This window comes from Zalophus californianus, chromosome 16 (genome assembly GCF_009762305.2).
Source record: "Zalophus californianus isolate mZalCal1 chromosome 16, mZalCal1.pri.v2, whole genome shotgun sequence".
Taxonomy (NCBI): domain Eukaryota; kingdom Metazoa; phylum Chordata; class Mammalia; order Carnivora; family Otariidae; genus Zalophus; species Zalophus californianus.
In genome coordinates this window covers 18,982,082-19,002,571 of record NC_045610.1, presented here as the reverse complement: position 1 = coordinate 19,002,571, position 20,490 = coordinate 18,982,082, and the positions used below count along the sequence as shown (strand labels likewise).

The following is a 20,490-nucleotide window of genomic DNA, read 5'->3' as shown; positions in this document are numbered from 1 at the left end:
GGAAGGGGAGGGGGTACCACACAGGCTTCAGACCAGGGAGCCCGTCCTGGAGAGAAAACAGGTGCACTTGTCTCCATTGGGCTCTTCTTTCTGTGTTAACTGAGAGTTGGCCTGGATTTTGAACAGCCCCATCAGAGAACCCAGGCATCCAGAGGTCGGGTGGCCAATCCTGATGCCCCAGCAGATACTCTGCAGAGCTAGGCAGGGTGAAGCCCAGGTTTCCGTGTTCCTGGCATTAGGGTACGACCCTGCTTTCCAGGCCACATGCCTTTTAAACATTGGATAAATATTGGTTAAAGAAGCCAGAGCCCTCTATTAGGTGTGTGTTGGGGAGGCCCTGGGTTCCACCCCCTTGTCCAGGGGCCAGGGTGGGGGGCAGATTTAGTTCACACATAGTGGGGGGGGGTCACTGTATAATCCTAACTTGGGAGCCTGAGGTACAGCCCCCCTCACCCCCGACCTCCCCACCCCCACCCAAAGTGTCCAGGGCATTGGCCAGTCCCTATCTCCACCCAAATCCACCTGGGCCACTTCCTCACTGTTTGCTCCGCCCTGACCTGAGATAACACGGTGGTTTTCTCTTTTTCCACGTTCGTTCCTTCTGAGGTCCTTCTGAGGGCCGTGAGTCGTGGCAGAGCCGAGTCGGGAACCGCCGTCCCTGACTAGCCTTGTGCAGGTGGCAGGGGTTGTGCTCTCCCCATGCTCTGGGTCTCACTGGGTCTCAGTGACCTCATGCAAGTCACTTTGCCTCCCTGAGCCTCCATTTCCTCATCTGTAGAAGGGGAATGTTGGTTATGAGAAAACACACCCTGAAGAGAAGTGAAGGTTGAGAACATGTCAGAGGACTTGGTGAAGCGTGTGGTACCACCATGAGTGGTCATTTTATCAGTCGGTGGCCATTTTGCAGACAGGAAGGAATTGGAAAGAACACCAGAGCTAGAGGGGCACCTGGGTGGCTCAGTTGGTTAAGCGTCTGCCTTGGGCTCAGGTAATGATCCCAGGGTCCTGGGATCGAGTCCCGTATCCAGCTCCCGGCTCAGTGCAGAGCCTGCTTCTCCCTCTCCCTCTGCTTGCCGCTCCCCCTGCTTTGTACTCGCTCGTGCTCTCTCTGTCAAACACATAAATAAAATCTTAAAAAAAAAAAAACAAAAAAAACCCAGCAGAGCTAGAGAAATCCGAGCCCTGACACCGAATAGCTGAGGAGCCTTAGATTTGGGTATCCCAGGGAATGTGGCCTCCCAAGCCTCAGTGGCCTGGTCTGCAAAGTGGGGTTTCTGCAGAGGGTTTAAAGGAGACTTCATGTGCCTGGCTTGTGCGTAGTAGATGCTTAGCCGCCTCTCTTCTCCCGAATGCTCGGGCCGTGCTATGGTCTGCTGAGCCGAAGGCTGTCAGGGGAGTGCTTGTCTAGCTCCTTTTTAAAGTGTACAAATACCACTTCCTGGCTCGGTTCTCGGCAGTGGAGGAGTTTCATCCTTGAGCATCCTGCAGCCTCCCAGGCAGACTTCTGGGCCGGCATTATCTCGGTACTGGCAGCGCTCTGCTCCAGTAACAATGTGGCATCTTAGCAAATCATGGAGTGCCTTCCTGTCCCCCATCCTCACAGCTTTCCCTGCAGCGGGCTGGATGGCCATCGTCCCATCTTAGAAGACAGGTTCTCAGCAGGTGGGGTGAGCATACCTGTGCACATAGTCCTTGGAAGAACAATCTTGAAACTCCAAAAGAAGCCCTTGCTATCAGATTCTTTGCTGTTCACTTCTTTCTTGGAAAAATAGTTAGGAGGGTGGGATAGAGATTTTATGGTCCATGTTGCTCTTGCAGAACGGTTGCCTGGGAAGAGTGGACAACCGGCGTGTGGTGGGGGCAGCTGGCTGGCCGGAAACTCGCCATTGCTAAATCCCCTGCCACCTGTAGGGAGCTGACTGTTGGGTGTAGATACCATCGTGATGACTTAGAGCCAGGAAGGGTCTCTGCTTTTATTTTCCTCCTGGCCTGAGTGCTTTGGGGATTCCAGGCTGGTAAAGTGAGCACCCGGGAGTAGTTTTGCTCGCCTGGGGGTGAGGGGGGGTGCAGGCTGCCTGTAGTCTGCTGGGAAGAGGTTTTAACACCCATGAATGGGTGGGGGCATCGGTGGGCACTTGGGGACTAGAACTCAGAATGGAAGGACAACAGCCTGCCCTCCCGATCTGTCAGGTTCTACTCATGAGGGACCTGTGGACGGTTGGCTGGTTTCCTGCAGGACCCTGGCGGAGTGCTGGGCTGGCAGGACTTGGCCGTGGCTTGGTTGGGGCATCTCTGTAGAGAGAATGTGTGCTTTAAAGGCGGCTTTGGTCAGCCATGAAGGCTTAGGGCAGGGGAGGGTTCCTGAGTGAGCCTTGGGCAGTACCCAAGCAAAGTTGCCCAGGGAATAGGGCACCCCAGCCAGCCATTAACCTGTGTCTTCCATCACTGTGGTTAGCTGCAAGCTTCCAGGTTTCTTTGTTTGTTTTTGTTGTTTCTTTTTTCTTCAATGCCCCCAAACGTGGCAGTTTTCAAACTAGGTGTTAGGTAAGGAAGGACAAGCTCAAGCTCACCAAGCAAACACCTGCTCACCGGGGAGGTGGGGGGGGGGGGGTGCGGAATATGTGGATTTATACAGCCTTTGTAGGAGAGCAGAACCCGAGACAGCAATTTTTCAGCATAAAACAGTAAAGTGGCTCTGTGCAGTCTCTCGCTGTCTTGTGTGTGTTCAGTTAGCTTGGGCCCATTCTCAGGGCTGGGAGCAGGTTAGACCCTAGACCCACTGTCTCCTCATAGAGGTCCTGGCTGTGGACCGGGCTCTCAGCTTTTTGCTCCGAAAGCCCAGCAAAACATCCACCTCTTTCTGCCATACTGACTTTTCTAGTGCTTTCTGAGCTTCTCCTATTTTAGGTCTTTGTCACTAATCTGTGGAGTAAATGTGTATGTCCCAAACTATTTCCTTCCTCCAAGGAGCTTACAATTCTGGTTGTGGGAGATAAGAGACGAATATACTTGAAGCCTCTAAGGAAGAATGTAATGCGCTACCTTGGCCAGTTTCTGGCTGAACACAAATGTGAACATCACCCCCGCCCCCGCCACTTCTCTGAAGAGAAGGGTGTGGGGCACCCTGGCTGGGGTGGGGGTGGGATGGTAATACGGTAGCAGGAGATTCAGGTTCAGTTCAGATATATTGAGTACCCACAGTGGGCTGGGTTTGTTATCCGGACCTCATTCTTCTTAATTTTTTATTTTTAACTGTTTCTATTTTAAGATACAACAGAGTCAGAAAAGTACACAAGGCATAATGGTACAGCACCGTGCATGATCACAGAGTGAGCACCCTTATAACTACTGTTCAGATCAAGAAATGCAACCTTGCCAGCACCCCAGAGGTCTCCCTGATCACGACCCCTTCCTCTTAACAACCCAAAGTAACATTGGCCTGACTTTCATAGTCGTCGCTTCCCTTGCTTCTGAAAACGATTACATTATCATCCATAGGCATCCCTAAACACCGCCATTTAGTTTGGCCTGCTTTTTGGACTTTCTGTAGGGAGAACCAGACTGTAGGTATTCTTTAGTATTTGGCTTTTTTTTTTGCTCAGCATTGCATTTGTGAAATGTAGGCATTTTTTTGTTGCATGTACCTGTTACCCATTTCACTGCAGTGTACTATTCCATCGAGTGATTAGCACAGTTTCTGTTCTCCTGTTGATGGACATTTGGTTTGTTTACAGTTTGGGAACGTGACCCCCCCCAGTCCTGCTATGATCATTGTTGCACGTACCTTTTGGACGCGCCTGTGTGTACACACGTGTGTGTGCATGTCCTCCTGCTTTCTGTGGGGTGTACCTGGTGGTATAACCGTGTCATCTTGTTTCTTCTTTACATCGGCCCCTGTCAGCAGGTTGGGGAGGGTTGGCTTGGCTCAGCAAGTGGGCATCTTGGCTACTGTCCTGCCTCTATACTCCTTGGGTTTTCTCTGAGCACCTAGTGGGGCCATATCACCTTTCCCGCTTGTAAAGCCTGAGTTCGGTGCCTGGGTAACTCTGCAGGTGGACTGAGTATCATGTGACAGACTGGTCAGGAGGGGGAGTGGACAGTGCCGGGGGTGCAGCCTGTCCGTCACAGTCCTCCAGGGGGACCCGAATGCCCAGCCCCTTGAAGCTTCGGTGTCTGTCCCCAGTGTTTCCTCCTGACTGGTGTTGGCACCCCTCCAGCATCCCCAGTGGAGAATAGTCAGGAAGGCCCAGACCTCAACTGAGTCTCCTCTCCTGCTTGCAGTGCAGCTAAGCTCTTAATGTGTTTTCATCAAAGCAGAAAGGTCCTATTGTGGCACTGACGCCTTTGCCATAAAGCGCTTTTTGTTTCCTAACAAAATTCCAAGTTGCAAAAGCAAGTCAGCTTAGCAAAGACACAGTGCTAGTGAATGGCCACTTGCCACTCGCGGCAGCGAGGCAAAGCTCCTGATAGATCACGGGGGTGGGGAGCAGCCTCTGGTTTACTGAGGCACCCCAAAGACACCAAGATACTTTGCAGGCTTACTTGGAGTAAGATATTTAGGAATCGTTCTGTTCGTCCTGGAATTACAATCTGATACTAATGTGTCAGGGTTCACTTGGATCCGTGTTTAGAAAATCCGGATAACACTGGGTTAAACAAGTAAGGGGGTTAGTTTTCTCATGAAACAAGAAGTCCAAAGGCAGGCAGTCATAGGGCTTCCTGTTGACTCCTTGTGTCCTTTTGCTGTATCATTCTTAGTGCATAGCCTTTTCCCTCAGGCTCAAGATGGCTGCTGCAGCTCTGGGCTTCACAGCTGCATTCCAGGCAGAAAGAAGGCGAGAGAGAGGGTGGAAGCCGGTTTTTGCCAACTGACTCTTACTCATTTGAATGAGGAAAACAAGCTTCCCAGAAGTACCAAGCAGTAGGCTTCCCTTTACGTTTCAGTGGCTAGACCTGGGTCATGTGGCAACCACCACATGGGAGCCCGGGGCGGGGGGCGGGGTAGGGCATGCTCTCTATACAAAATTAAGGGGCCCTGAAGTTCTGGAAGAGGGGAGGGTGGATACGGGAAGGCCGCTAGCTGCAGGTGCTGTGATGTGCGGGATGGCGTAGGAAACAAGTTCACGTGTCGGGAAGTCCACTTCCTTGGTAACACACTTACTCCTGTGAGCACCGAAATGTGTTTTGATCATTTAAAACGGTTCCAGAAGGTGCGGACATGGTTAACGGCATCAGATTTTTCACCGTGGCTGGGGAGCCTCCATCCCTCTCTTGGGGTGTGGTCCGAAGGGCTGCTTGGCCCACGGCAAGTCTGCGTTTTGAATCTTGGGGCTGCTTTGTGGCTTCTCCCACTTGTTCCGTCATTGCTGTCACATCTTGTGGTCTCTGTGCAGCACTTGCCTCTAGATGCTTTGGTTCTTTTCACCTTCAGATTGCCTGCTTTCTGTATTTTGTGGACGGGAGACCCCGGGTACCAGATGCGACAGAAGCACGCGCAGATGGAGGGTGGCTCTGGGGAGAGCGGGAAGGACAGGTTAGCTCCAGCCTTCAAGCACAGGCTCGGGATAGTCCGCTCAGAGGCCTTTGCTTTCTTCTGGCCAACGAGATAAGAGAATTAATGATTATACTTTAAAACAAAAACAAAAACAAACTAAGGACAGTTTCCAGTCCTATCCTCCCATCAAGGTGATACTAGGTAATGGGATTTATGTGGCTAACTAAGTGCTGGTTTTCTCATCACCACTCAACTAACTTCCTCCTTGCCTCCTCTGTCTCTCGGAATGTAAAACCCCATTTTATAAGCACAACCTCTGTAAAACGTATTTTTTTTTCCCCTGACTGAGAGACCTATCCCATTCAGGCAATAAACAAAGGAGAAAATCAAGAAGATGTGGCTGTGTGACTTTAGACAGGTTACCCAGTCCCTCTGGGTCTATTTCCTTACCTGTAAAAGGAGGATAAATATTAATTGCTTTGGCGTCATTTAAAGAAGTAAATTAGAATGAGTTAAAAAATGGAATCGTTGGCTAGCACATAGTAAGTGCGCAATAAAAACTGTTACTGACATTGTTGTCATTATTATAGAAGGGGTGTGTTCAGTGTGGGATCAGGCTGCCCAGGGAAAGTATCTGGACAGACAGCAAGCTGAGCCATATTTACCCGATGACAGAGATAAATCCATTGTTTGGACAACACTAGGGACCCAACAATGGATATCTTAGTGTGTCTTTGCCCCCTTCCCGTGACAGTGCAGAGTGGAGTTTCTTTTTCTTCCTTCCTTCCAATAATTTTATATCTGGCTATAAAACTAGGTATGTGTTCCTTGTGGAGAATTTGAGAAATGTAAAAACATAAAAGGGAATTTTAAGATCCCTCTTAAAACACATGTACCTATGTGTGTGCATGTGTGTGTGGAGACAGAGAGAGACAGAACTTTATTTTTTTAAATATTTTATTTCTTTATTTGACACACACACAGAGAGAGAGAGAGAGAGAGAGAGCAAGCACAAGCAGTGGGAGGGGCAGAGGCGAGGGAGAAGCAGGCTCCCCGCTGAGCAAAGAGCCCGATGTGGGACTCCATCCCAGGACCCCGGGATCATGACCTGAACTGAAGGCAGATGCTTAACTGACTGAGGCACCCAGGCGCCCAGACAGAACTTTAAAAAGGTTCTGGAGGTGTGGAACAGCTTGGATGGATTAGCTTAGCAGCAAGGTGAGGCAACAGCTCTTACCTTTTCATTTCTAAAGCATTTCATGCTGGGCGGGGAAGCTGCACTTGTGAAATTTGGCATGAACTTTAATATTCTTAAAGTGAAAAGGCTGAAGGTACTTGCTTTGAAAGCACTCTCTCTGGGAAGTGTAGACGTTACTCAGAATAGCATAGAAGTTTCTAGTAATCCTGGTGTTTGCAGTCCGCCCACCTGTCCATCTGCCTTCTGAGTGCCTACTCCCTACAGGCACGGTGTGCCCTTGCCGGGCCCCCACGGCGTGTCGAGGGAGGAGACATCTGCGTTAATCACTGAGGTTCTGTGCTGACAAGTCTTGTGGGAAAACGGAAGTGGGAGCAGGAACCTGTTGGCAAGGGTGGGGAGAGATTAAGACTGTGATTTAAAACGGGAGAGAAGGTGTATCAGGCCTCCACCAGGCAAGGGACACGGTCTCACCGGGAAGGTTCCACATCCTTTGGTTGTGGCTGCGGTGGCCAAAAGACTGGAAAGAGCCTTCAGGGGAGCAGACGTTCACTGGTGCCTGCTCTGGCTGGCGTCTGTGGTAGGACACATGAATCAGTAACCCTGTGTCATGTTTTAGAGCTTTAGATACAGCCATTGGGTGATTCCGCCCAGGTCACGCTGCCCCGAGGTGGCAGGGCTGGCCTCAGCCCCAGGCTGGCTTGACCCTGAAGCCCTGGACTGCAGAACTCCCCTCTGGGCCTTGCAGACTGCTGCTGCTGGTGGGCAGGGTAACGGCTGACCAGAGGCGTCCATAAATAGTGGCTTGTGGCCATCAGCAGATGGAAAGCCTGGTCGTGGTTCCCCTGCAGAGGGGTGGTCCTACTCAGAACTGAGGCTTTGGACTAATCATAATAGTAAATGACCTGGGCGGCCCCCACCCCTTAACAACCCCCAGGGACTCCATAGCCCTCAGATGTGGGAGACCTGGGAACCCCTGCCTGTCTCTGCGCCTTGGGTGCCCACTGTCCAAACGTGGGTCCCGGCCTGCCCTGGGGCTCAAGTGTGGGGCACTGTTGGGGGTCAGCTCCCAGAGGCAGGAGGACAGGAAGTCCCTTCAGGGTTGTTCAGTTCAGCAACACTCTTCCCCATGCCCATTTTACAGCGGAGGAAATTGAGGCTTGCTGAACCCCCAGCATTTTGGTGCCTCTGTGGGCATCAGCGCGGTTCTCTCTCTGACTTCCTGGCCAAGGGAGGTTTGATGCCAGGAACAAGGAGCCAGATAGTGATGGCTGGTCTGTGCCATGCTGAGAGTCACGGGACTCCAGCTGTCCCTGGAGTGAGATGTCCCCTCACTGTACCCGACTGAGGCCAGAATGGAGGGCCCTTCTCTGTGGGGTCGGCAATGTGAGCACCTCGCGCGGCCAGGTTGTTGTGGGGAGACTGGGGGATGGCTAGACCAAATGAAAAAGCAGAAGGGCCACTGAGCTTTATGATTGTTCAAATCCTGGACATGGGTGGGGGGTTACGGCAGAGGTGAGGGACCTGAGCCAGCACCGCAGGAGAGCCCGTGGTACAAGCTTTGAACCTGGGCCCCGGTGATGGGGAAATCTCTCGGGCTGCCTCCAGATACTGGGTAGAGGGAGGTCTCAGGAACCGGACCGATGGTGCTTTGCAGATGGCGATGTCAGGCGCTCTGCGGAGCTCCTTGTATCTAATTATTTCATGTCACCCCAGCACTCCTCTGAGGTAGGCAGCACTGTCCCCATTTTACATACGTGGAGACAAGGTTCTGGGGAGTTACGGACCTTGGCCAAGTTCATGGAGCACATAGAGTTTGACTTCCAAATTCTTCCTACCTCGCCATGACAAAATGCCCATCGTATTCGGGATGCACTCCTAGATCCAGGTGGTGTCTGGTGCTTACCACCGGCTGGGCAGAGAAGCAGAGCTCAGGGAGGTAGACACCACCCTTAGGTAATGGTTCGGGCACCCCTGCAGGAGGGAGGGTTATGTTTCTCTCCTCCCGGAGCAGGAGCTTTGGAAAGCTTAAACCTCTGAATTTGTGGCCTGGAAGCAGAACAAGTTAATATTTGGAAGGGCTTTGTTTGAACTATTCCTTGCACTTGCTGAGTGCTTTGCCCACCAAGTGTTTGTTAACTAAAATGAAGGTATATAAATAAATAAAATGCTAATAACACCCCCACTGGCCCGGAAGTCTCCTTGTCTCCTTGTCTCGGCTGGCTTCTCCATGCAGAGCTTGCACAATGGAGCTTTGTTCTTCTGCCCCTTTTTCTGCAAGAGGCCTCTGCGTGGCTGACTCACAGGCAGGAGGCCCGGCTGTGCTTGCTCGAGTTTCCCAGGCCGCTGCTGTTTCCCTCCAGGGGCTCCCGGACTGGGAGGTGACCCTCCGTTCCGTGGATGGCGGGGGATGCCGCCTTCAGCCTGTGGTTCCCTGTTTCCCCAACAGGCAGGAGAGGGTGAGACCCGCCCCCACGAGGGGACACCCAGCTGGCTGAGAGCAGGTCGAGAGAAGGTGAGCTCTGGAGGTGGTGTGATATTTTCCATTTGCCTGTCTTCTAAGTCACTACATCGCTGTGAGAAGGGAGCTGGTCCGGAGGTGCTGTTGGACCGTCTGCTTTGGGACTTGGGAAGTTCCGTGGACAAGTCGGTCTTGTGAAGTGGGATTCCCAGCCTTCCAGCACCAGTGGCTGCCACCGCCCCCAACAGTGCTCACCACAGCGGTTCTTAACCCTGTCTGCACATCACCTCGGCTGCTTTTATTTTGTTTTGTTTTGTTTTTTAAAAGATTCTATTTATTTATTTTAGGCGGGGAGGAGGGCAGAGGGAAAAACCCAAGCGGACTCTGTCCTCAGGGTGGAGCCCGACTCGGGGGCTTGTTCACACGACCCAGAGATCATGACCTGAGCCAAAATCAAGAGTCAGATGCTTAACCGACTGAGCCGCCCAGGCATCCCTCCTGGGATGCTTTGAAAACATACTGATGTTGGGGGCGCAGCCCCAGCCCAATTGACTTCGTACCTCTGAGGTGGGTCCCAGGCACCCCATCCCTATACTCTCTCCCAGTGATCCTATACACGATGAGGGGCCGGAACACCCGTTAGAATGCTAGAGCTGAAAAGACCGTTCCAGTCGCTTGTCCCTCCCTCGGGTTTACCCCCAAGAAGGACAGTGAGTTGGCGAAGGCTACTCTGGTAGGGTCAGACTGGGTTAGAACCGGGTCTCCACTGTGGGACTCGGGCTTTCCCCCAAGCGCTGACTGCTGCCTCATTACTCCTCATGCCTCTGGTTATGGGAAAGGCGGGCAGTCGTTTGGCATGATGTTGTTAATAAATTGTCTGCTTGTCACCCATGCTGGTAGGGAGACCAGGCTTAGCGTCGCATTGTCCAGGAAAGCTTGCCAGTGGCTCCCAGCTAGTGTTTAGTCTTCCCATCCTTCTCTGCTCCCTTTATCTCGCGTATTGTTGACATTGCATCCTTTCACGTAGCATTACAGTTACTTATGTTCTGGGCTGTGAGCCTCCCGGGGTTCTCGCCATCGTTATAAACCCGTGCCTGGACAGAGCAGGCATTCAGGAAGTGTTGATGGGGTGCGAGGGTGGATACCTATCCAGGAGCATTCCATCGTTCTTCTGACCCACTGGGTTCAGTGGGTCAAGGCATTTACCCTTCTGCATCTGAATTGCGTCCAGATGAAAAATGCATGGCCAGGCAGAGTCAGGAAAAACAAGACTGGGAAGGGGCTGTGTACTTGATCACAGGAAGATTGGCTTACCTAAAATAACAACCGTGGCTCCTCCCCAGCCCTCCCTCCCCCTGGCCCTCCTGCCCAGTGCTCTTTCTCAGTGGGCAGATCTAGTGTAAGTGTCGCAGCTGGAGTCCCTGGCTTGTGTTTGGAAATAAACAAGTTGGCCCCTCCCTCTGTCTGGGACTTTCCTTTATCAGGAGATATTCACAAGCCATCACCCAGGATGCAAGGTTTCTTTCCAGCAGCTGGAGAACTCTGGGGAAAACAGGGAGGGCTTGTGATGGGTCAGATACCCCCAAACTGTCCTCCTCTGTGTTCTTGGTGGTTTTTGGGGAGGCTTGAGGGGATGTGGATGCAGAGGACTCCCCCTACCCGCCTCCCTTTTGCAGGGTGGCCTGTCTCCACATAGCAGCCAGGCAGCCTTCTGGGGAGAGGAGCTCAGGCTGAGGATATTCCTCTGTGTCTGCTGTAGCTGATTCAGAGTATTCAGGGGCATGTGCATGCTGGGTGGGGGGATGGATGTGGAGGCCGATGACATCAGCAAAGTAAAATAACAGTGATTCAAACAAGTTAATTTTTCTTACACATAAAAGAGGTCTTGAGGTAGGTAGCCCTGGGTTGGTGTAGTGGATCTGCAAAGACATAGGGAAGTCACATTCCTTCCAGTTCACCCCCTCTGCCATTCCTTTGCCTCATGTTCCAGGATAGCTGCTAGAGCTCCAGCTATCAAATCATCTTTCCAGGCAGTGGGATGGATGAGGGACTGGGGGGAAGGGATGTGTTCTTTAAATATTCTTTTTGAGATTGCCATATGACACTTGCATTGACATGTCATTGGCCAGACATCAGTCATACAGTTACACCTAACTACAAGAGAGGATGGAAATGAAATGAGCCAAGTAAAAATCAGCATTCTGTTAGGAAGAGTGGAGAGTGAGAAGTGGGAGACAACTAGATGATAGAATAAGGTTCGCTCAGACCTGCTGAGTTTGAGGTGCGTCTGTGCCTTGCAGGCAAGCCATCCCTTTGGGAGTTGCACAGATGGGTCTGGAGTTTGAGAGAGGGGTGGGGCCCAGAGTTTCTGGTTAAGGAGGTGTCAATATATACAGGTGGTGGTGGGGGTCCTGGGGAGGAGGGTCCTGTGCCTTCAGAAGCAGAAGGACAACAGGAAGCCAGGAGCAGGCAGGCAGGAGGAGAGGCTCGCTGTGCTACCTGTCCTAGTGAGGTCAAGCAGATGCACGTGGAAATAAGACTAAGTCTGTGGGCTTCTGCAAGAGCAGTCCCAGTGAAGTGGAGAAACTGAGACCTTTGGGCCTGAAGGAAGAGTAGGGAAGGTGGACGTTGGAGGGAACGTGTTTTCTTAAGGTCAGAAAGACTTGAGTGAGGGTTTAGAGGCTGCAGGACAGCTCGACCCCGCTTCTCTAACCCCCCACTGCCTTCAGAGGGAAGGAGGTGATGAGTTCCAAGGCGCAAGGAGAGGCACGCTGAGGGAGTTCCAGGCCAGACCGTCTGTGCGCGGGTCAGCTCTTCTGGCTTGAAGCAGGAAGACCCGGGAACTGGGAAAGAACGAGCGGTTAGGTAGAAGCAGGGTGAAAGAACTGCTAAGCCACAGGAAGGAGGTTCAAACCCACACCTCTGAGGGGATTCAACCCACCTGCATATTTAGTTTTCTCCAGTAGCAATTAAAGAAGCAGAGCAGGATCTGTTCCCCAGGATTAGGAGGCACAGGCCGGGTGTCAGGAAAAGGCAGGAGGCTGCGGGGTCCTGGGCGGGGGTGATGGTGGAGTTCAGGCAAGGTTCAGTTGTATTCGGTGCTCGCTTTTCTAAGCGGCAGAGAAGGATGGGACTTGTTTTAGAACTATTCCCATTAGAAATGGTGAAAAAGCTAAAAAGTCTCAGCCCGTGAAGTTGTAAATGTCAGGGCATTTTCCTGTCATTGCTGAGAATCTGATCATCCTTGATAGGCAGAATTGAGTGCTCTCAGTCACCCAAATCAGTGATTCAGAAATCTTGGCTTGCATTAATTTGTAGGCCATTTATTTAATATCAAACTGTACCCACTTGTTACTTTGGATGGGGCAGCGTATCGTCAAGCAGGTTGTGGACTGCACAAGGGGCTGAGAGATGCTGAAATCCACACTGCCCCCATTTGCCAGGCATGTGCCCTGTGCATGACTGTGCTTCGTCGCCATAAAGGGAGGGGCACCCTCTTTCGACTTAGATCCAGGGCTAGTTCTCTGGCCCTGACCTTGGGTTACTTAACCTCTCCATGCATATTTCTTCTGTGGCGAGGACAAATAAGTTACTACAGGTAAAGTGCCCAGAACTGTGCCTGGCACTTGTTAGGCACCGTGTAAGGATTGGCTGCTGTGATTATATTTAATTGGGGAGTGATTTGAGCCTCCTGGCTCTCCTTTTCTGAAGGCGTATCTTGTTGGGTTTGTCAAAGCCTGGCATTTAGAAGGGGTTTGGGGGGGCGCCTGGGTGGCTCAGATGGTTAAGCGTCTGCCTTCGGCTCAGGTCATGATCCCAGGGTCCTGGGATCGAGTCCCGCATCGGGCTCCCTGCTCCTTGGGAGCCTGCTTCTCCCTCTGCCTCTCTCTCTCTCTCTCTCTCTCTCTGTCTCTCATGAATAAAAAAAAAAAAAAAAAGTTTTAGAAGGGGTTTGGGGCCCTTAATTGCTTACAGTTTGGTCACTGAGCTTGCATTTCCCTTCAAGGATTCTTTCCAAACCGTAAGCTTTCCCAGAGTGCATCTGCTTACTCTTATGGCAGCTGACCTTGGCATTGCTGGCACCTTCTTCATCTGAGAGATGATGTAGTGGTTGCGGCCAAGGACACACCCCAGGTAGGCTGGCAGAACTCGCTGTGCTGAATTTTGCCTAAATTGTCTTCTGAAATGTAAGACTGGAGAGCTAGAGGCAGGTTCCAAGGAGAATGATAGCAGCGCTCTCCAATCCAGAACTGTCTCTGCAGAGGGGGGGGGCCTCAACCCTGCAGTATCCAGGTCTGCCTTGGAACTGGAAGCTGACTTCTGGTCCATTTCCTCATTTTGGACACAAATCAGACCACACAAGATGCATGAGAACAACATTAATGTCTTGGGCTGTGACCAACAGCCTAATCCTGGTCATCACCATCTTTAGGAGAAATTTTCATGTTTTCTAGATTTTAGGACAGATACCTTTTCAGAGTGTAATCTTTCTGAAATTGAGATGCGTTGTACACTGGTCTAATGCGACACTTTGTTTTCTGCAAATTCTCTTATTTTATCGGCGGTGTATTTTGTAAATGTTTTACAAATTCCTGCCTCACCTGAGTGCATCCAGAATGAATTTTACACTTGGTCCATAGAGAGGGATCTGATTTTGTTGACTTCTGAGAGAGAGCTGATGGGGGCCACCCCTGCCGGTGTATCAAGTGGGTGCTTGGTGTAAGTGAGCACAGTTAGTCTTTGAAGGGACCTGAAGCTTCAGAGTGGTTCAGTCACTTGTTAAAGGTCACATATCTGGAAAAGAATGGGTCCAGGATTTGAGCTCAGCTCTGTCTGACGTGTGGCCCTTTGTCCTCTGCAGACACATCTGTTCTTCTTCTGCCTTGTGCTTTCTGTCTGCAATGCCCCCTTCTCCCACTGAAAACCCACCTATTACTCTTTCATTTTGGATCACGTTATGTGTTTATAAAGAGAACACATGTTCTTAGAAGAAGTACAAAAAGCCTCAAAATGAGATACGGTATTTCCAGTGTTTACATTTTCATATATTTATTTTGCTATAAACTATACATTGACCTCAGCGAAGCTGAAAAAAGAAAAATCATGCTTTAAAAATTGCTTAAGGATCAATTGGGATTATATTGTAAATGTAGTTTCCTTACCTTGAGCTGTTACCTTGCTGTAATATCGTGGGCATCGCCCATGTCATTAAATATTCTTTGAAAATGGGATTCATTTTTTTAGTTGCTGCAGCTTTCTGCTACATAAACACACCGAAGTGTAGTTACCCACTTCCCCATGGTTGGCTATTTTAAGTTGCACTTCCGTGAATAGCCCTCCGCGCATGCTTAATTGTTTCTGTAGGATGTATTCCTAGAAGTGGAATCGCTAGCACAAAGTGTGTGCGCCCCTGAGTAAGGCCACTGCCTGGTTCTCAGCAACCCCCCGCCACGCCAGGAAGGCTGGCCGTGCTGCTCAGCGCTCCCACCGCAGCCCACACCCGGGACCGTTTGGAGTGGCTCTGAGGCATTGCGGCAACCCCATTTGCTTTCCTTTTGCATTTCCTCACTTATGATTAAGGTGGAAGGGTTTGTTACAGTTGTGCGGGTCTGCAACTTTCTTTTGAGATGCGCGTGCATGTTTCCTTAGCCTATTTTACTGACTCTGTCATGGGCTGCTCCTTGTTCTTCGAGACCCAATTCAAAGCCCACCTCTTTCATGACCCCTTTCCTGCTACCTGCCATTTCTCTGAAGCTGAAACTTTCTTTTCTTTTTGAAAGTTTTATTTATTTATTTGAGAAAGAGAGAGAGTATGAGTGGGAGGGGCAGAGGGAGAGAGAATCCCAAGCTGAGTGCAGGGCTCCATCTCACGACCCTGAGATCAAGACCTGAGCTGAAACCAAGAGTCAGATGCTCAACCCACTGTACCACCCAGGCGCCCCTGGAAGTTACTTTTATTTTCACCTCTGAATGCTCATAGCAGCTTGTATCTTGAAACAACTTGTCAAATACCCCTTTGCATTATAACTTGATATCTTTGGCCCCTACTAGATACCTTTGGTCCTTATTTGAGGGTGCGAAATGGGTCTTACTCATTTCTGTATTACTTAAGAGGGCCTGGACAGTGCTAGGTAACTAGCAGATGCTCGATATTCTTAAATGGATGGAGGGAGGGAGGGAGGGAGGGATACATACAGTTCTTAAAAATTTAAAAAAGGGGGGGCTGGCTCCACTGGTAAAATCTTTTTTAAAAAAAAAGATTTTATTTATGTATGTATTTATTTATTTATTTAAGAGCGAGAGAGCATGAGTGGGATGAGGGGCTGAGGGAGAACAGACTCCCCACTGGGGATGCAGGATGCGGGACTCGATCCCAGGACCCTGGGATCATGACTGGAGCCGAAGGCAGACGCTTAACGGACTGAGCCACCCAGGCGCCCCCGGAGCATGTGACTCTTGATCTCAGGGTTGTGAGTTTGAGCCCTATGTTGGGTGTAGGGATGACTTAAAAATAAAAAGTCTTGAAAAAAAATTTCAGCAAAATGAATCTAATGCCATCTTATCACAGTGTATTCTTCCTTTCTTCCTCTTTCCTTTCTGCATCAGTGAGGTTTTGTTCCATCTGATACCTGTAGGGCTTCTGAGAGAAGGCCGGGCATGGCCGCCCCCACAGGGCTCTGCATCAAGTAGGACGCCGACGGTTGGCTGCCCACCCAGAGTTTTCTCCCCATCAGCTTCTGTTTTCCTCTCTTGACAATTTAAAATGTAATATTCTCACAAATCAGCTTACACCATCCGCGCATGGTAATTCTAGAACATTTGGAAAACGGAAAAGTAGAAGGGAGAAAGTGATTACCTGTGGCCTTCCCACCCAGACTCGGCAGGCGTGTTGTTGACGTCTCTGCCATGTTTTCTGTGAGCTGCAGTTTCCAGGTACACGTGCTGTAGTCATCTGTCAGGCAGGAGAGTCGCACAAGAAGACTCCCTGTGTTTTTGTAAAATTGTTCAGCGGTTTTGTACTATTTTAAGTGGTTTTACCATCACCTCTTCAGGCCCTGCTTCTGTTGGTGGGTCTTTGGATTGTTCCCACTGTGTCCCCCTCGTGAACAGGGTGCCTCATTGCTGCTTCAGCTGCGCCGCCAGGGGGACAGTACCGGCCCTTCCCCTCACTCTCCTCCCTTTGTGGCTGGTGCCCCATGTGCCTCTCGGTTTGTGTTTCTCAGTACCCGTGTGTAGCAACATATTGAGAAATGGCTTCCTTTTCAGGGGGAAAACTCAAGTGCTTGAGCCTCGAGGAGGCCACACGGGAGTGCAGAATCATGGCCTGCGGGTGTTGGGGCCTTGGTGTCGCATAGCCAGCCCCTCCTGCCCGCCAAGGCTTAGGGGTGCAGAGGATGCAGCAGGGAGGGAAGGCTTAGTTTTTGGCGGGGCCATAGGCCTGGCAAAGCTGCTGTCCCCGATAATAAGCTCTGGTCACTCTCCCAGATCCCCCTAGGAGTTTATAGTGAACACCCGGGTCCATTTTCAGATCAGTCCTGGGTGAGTCCTAGGAAGCTGCTGGGATGGGAGCAGTTCTGGAATGATCTTCAGCCCCGCTCCTCTGAAGAGCTATTCAGGGCATGCCTCGGAGCTGCATGGGGCCCTGCTGAGGGGCTGCAGTCACAAAGGTAATGTGGCTCAAAAGTTCAGGGCTTGGGCTCTGCCTAGTTTCACACCCCACCTGACAGTTACTTTATCTCTGTGTCGTACTTTCACCCCACGTGGATAGAATAACACCTCCTCCAATGAAATCAGTTAGCACTTACAAACTTTAAATAGTCCCTAACTTGCTAAGTAAAAATAGGGCACCAGAGGCCTGGCTAAGCTTCTTGCTCTAGCAGCAGGTGAAACTCATAACTTCTGTCTTCCAGCATCGAGGGAAGAGCACTGGACAGGAGACCACGGAGTCTGTCCTGGCACCTGCCTTTTGACTTTCTATGTGACTAGGTCATGGCCCCGTAGGAGATGACCTTGAAGGCCTTTCTCATCTTAGAACACTCCAGGATTTTGTGGTTGAACAGATATCTCAAGAAGGGGCCAGTCCTACCAACAGCCCCTCCTGGTTGGTGTGGTCCTCGGTCAGGCCCAACTGCAAAGACTGGTGGCCAGGAAGAGATCCAGGACCGTTTGGGGTTTGCCTGGAGTTTTCTCTGCATAGGCGAGGTCGCCTCCATGTGGAGGGTGAATTTAAGTGTTTGGGTCACCGGGGCAGGGGTCATGGGAGAACCAGCCTCCTTGGGGATGTGGGGCAGGTGCTGTCCTGCCTGCGGAGTGGGGCTGAGGTGTGGGCTACCCACGCCTCTGCTCTCTGGGGCTGCAGTGCACCCCTGCTCGCAGAGCTCACTGCTTGCCCTGAGGTCTGTGTGTGAGCGAAATCGCGTCTTATGCAAGAGCTGGTGTGTATCTCTCTGCCTTGAGCTGTGCTGTCGTAGAAGAGCTCTCACGCTCTGGGCACCAGCAGGAGGCTCTTGCTCTGTCTCTTTCTGCGGACAGGTAGGAAGGAATAAGATGTGGATTGCAGGCCCCTGAGGAGGAGAGGACTGTGTACTCTTCCAGGCTCCACTGGTCCTCCAGGCCTTCTAGAAGTTTCTGGCCCCCTACCGGGAGCCTCACCTGGGTTTGTGCACCGTGTAAGTGATGTGTCTGCCCCAGTGCTGGTGGAGCACAGTGGGTAGGGTTTGGTGTGGGGTGGCCTAAAATAAGATGAAATGCAGTGCATTGAGTCAGGAGGGGCGGCTTGGGGCATTAGGGCCTCCTGGGTTTAAGTTGGCTCTCAACCCAAGACCTTGAGTTGGTCATCTGAACCTCTGAGTCCCTGTTGATAAATGAGGATCCTCACGCCGAGATGCCCAGCCCTGGCCTGGTTCGCAGTAGGTGCCCCTAACACCTGGCAATCGAGGTCATCTAGTCTGTGCTTAGAGCACGGACTCAGCAGTTCAACTGCCTGGGTTTAGATTTTCATTCTGCCACTCAATAGCCTTGTGACTTGGGACTGCTCCTTGGCCTCAGTTTACCCGTCTGTGAAGTGGGGATAGTGTTAGGGCCTCTCTCATAGGCTTGTTATGAGGCATCAGTGACTTAATATATATGAAGTACTTAAAGTGGTGCCTGGCTCCTAATTAGCACCTAGTCAGTGTTATGATCTAATTTCTTCAATTAGTTGTGGTCTATTGATTTTGGGGAGGGAGGTTGGCAGCGCACTTGCTCTGCTTGTTTGGAAATGGGTCCTCTCTCTGTTCAGCTGGAGCTTGTCCAGGGTGGCGGGTGCACATGTGTGCATGCATTCTTGTGTGTCTTTGTCTTTGACTGTGTCAGAGAACAGCCCCTGTTAACAGCCTGTGTGCCAGGCCCGGTGGCTGCTCTGCCCGCCCCTCCCATGCGCTCCTCAGCTTGCTTCCTCAGGTTGTATGCATCTTTAAAAAAAAAAAAAAAGACTTAATTTTTAAATTAAAAAAAATTTCTTTAAAAGATTTTATTTATTTATTTGACAGAGACACAGCGAGAGCAGGAACACAAGCAGGGGGAGTGTGAGAGGGAGAAGCAGGCTTCCTGTCGAGCAGGGAGCCCGATGTGGGGCTCGATCCCAGCATGACCTGAGCTGAAGGCAGACGCTTAACGACTGAACCACCCAGGCGCCCCTTAATTTTTAAACTTTTTTTTAAAGTTTTATTTATTTATTCATGAGAGACAGAGGGAGGAGAGAGAGAGAGAGAAGCAGGGAGAAGCAGGCTTCCCGCGGAGCAGGGAGCCCGATGCGGGACTCGATCCCAGGACCCTGGGATCGTGACCTGAGCCGAAGGCAGACGCTTAACCATCTGAGCCACCCAGGTGCCCAATTTTTAAACTTTTTAAAAGTAATCTCTACACCCGGTGTGGGGCTCAAACTCACGACCCTGAGATCAAGAGTCGCGTGCTCCACCGACTGAGCCAGCCGGTTTGCCTTGTTCTTCTGCTCAGTCCACTTGCAGGGGTTACATAGCACAGTCTGGCTTGTGTTGACCTGCTCTTGACCTGGAAATCAGGTGAGGGTGAGGAAGGCCATCCTCTGTGCTCAGTGTATTCTCGCCTCACCTGGCCTTGTCTTCGTCTGCCCCCTTCGAGGCACACATGGGAGTAGCTTGGGATTTGCCGTGTAAATGGACTCATTCAGGAACACTTTTAAGAATCTTAAAGCAATAAACATGTCAGAATTTAACTGCCTTCAAAGATAGTAAGATACTGAAATTTTTTTTTTTAAGATTTTATTTATTTGAGAGAGAGAGTGTGTGTGCGCATGAGCAGGGGGGAGGGGCAGAGGCAGAGGGAGAATCAGACTCCCCGCTGAGCAGAGAGCCCTGATGCGGGGCTCAATCCCAGGACCCTGAGATCATGACCTGAGCTGAAGGCAGACGCTTAACCGACTGAGCCACCCAGGCTCCCCGAGGTACTGGAATTTTTATGATAAAGATGATGGGAGCTGAGCTTAGGGCTAAGCACTTTACATTTCCCTCCCATGAAGATAGTGCTGTTATTCCCCCATTTTACAGATAAGAGAACTGAGGCATAGAAAGGTTCACTTAAGTTGCCCGTGGTAAGGCAACTGGACAGCAGGTAGAAGTGGGATTTGAACTCAGGTCTGTCAGGTTCTAAGCCCAAGCACTTGACCAGCGTCATCATACTGCCTCTGGCTGGCATTCCTGGGATGACTCCATAGTGACTTTCTGTTATCTGAGCCCTTTCTCACTCTCTGCTAGTGATCATGTGGATGATGTGAGCCCAGTTAGCGCTGTGTCCGCTGAGGCGTGCAGGGCTCAGGGGAGAAATTCGGTCGTCTTTGGCCGTTGTTTGTTGGAGAGGGTGGTCTTCTGCTGCTCCTGTCTCCCAGAGCTTACGTCACCTCAGCCCCCCTGCAGTTTCATCCCAAACCCTATATATATATATATCATGTATATGATATATATGTGTATGATATATATATGATATATATATAGACATAATATCTCTGAGCCTTTATTTCCTATTGTAAATGAATGTGTGTGTGTGTGTGTGTGTGTGTGTGTGTGTGTATTTTTAACCTTCTTCTGCCTAGATAAAATGAGAGCTATGAAGATTTTATAATGAGGAATGCCGTGGGTAATTGAATGGCCATCACAGATCCCTTATGGAAAGAGGTGTGGGTGACGTGGTCAAGCTGCCCCCCCCAGACTCCCTTCCCTACTGGGCATCTGAGGAGTGATCCCAGCAAAACTCAGTGTTGCAGGAGTGCTTGGTTTTTATCTATTAACTTAAAGTCCTACTGTTCCCTCTGGAGGCTGGGGCTGG

The 20,490-nt window shown here is 50.8% G+C and overlaps 1 protein-coding gene across 7 annotated transcripts in view; it reads left to right on the top strand.

Moving 5' to 3' along the window:
• KSR1 (kinase suppressor of ras 1) overlaps positions 1 to 20,490 on the top strand; it is a 146,181-nt gene that overhangs the window by 43,868 nt on the left and 81,823 nt on the right. Inside the window, exon 1 of one of the 7 annotated variants that reach the window (XM_027625718.2) lies at positions 9,185 to 9,204. The exons of the other annotated variants lie outside the window; for them this stretch is intronic. The gene's annotated coding sequence lies outside the window, so the exon portion shown is untranslated. Of the gene's footprint in view, positions 1 to 9,184; positions 9,205 to 20,490 lie in introns of those variants that run through there. 7 annotated transcript variants of the gene reach the window in all.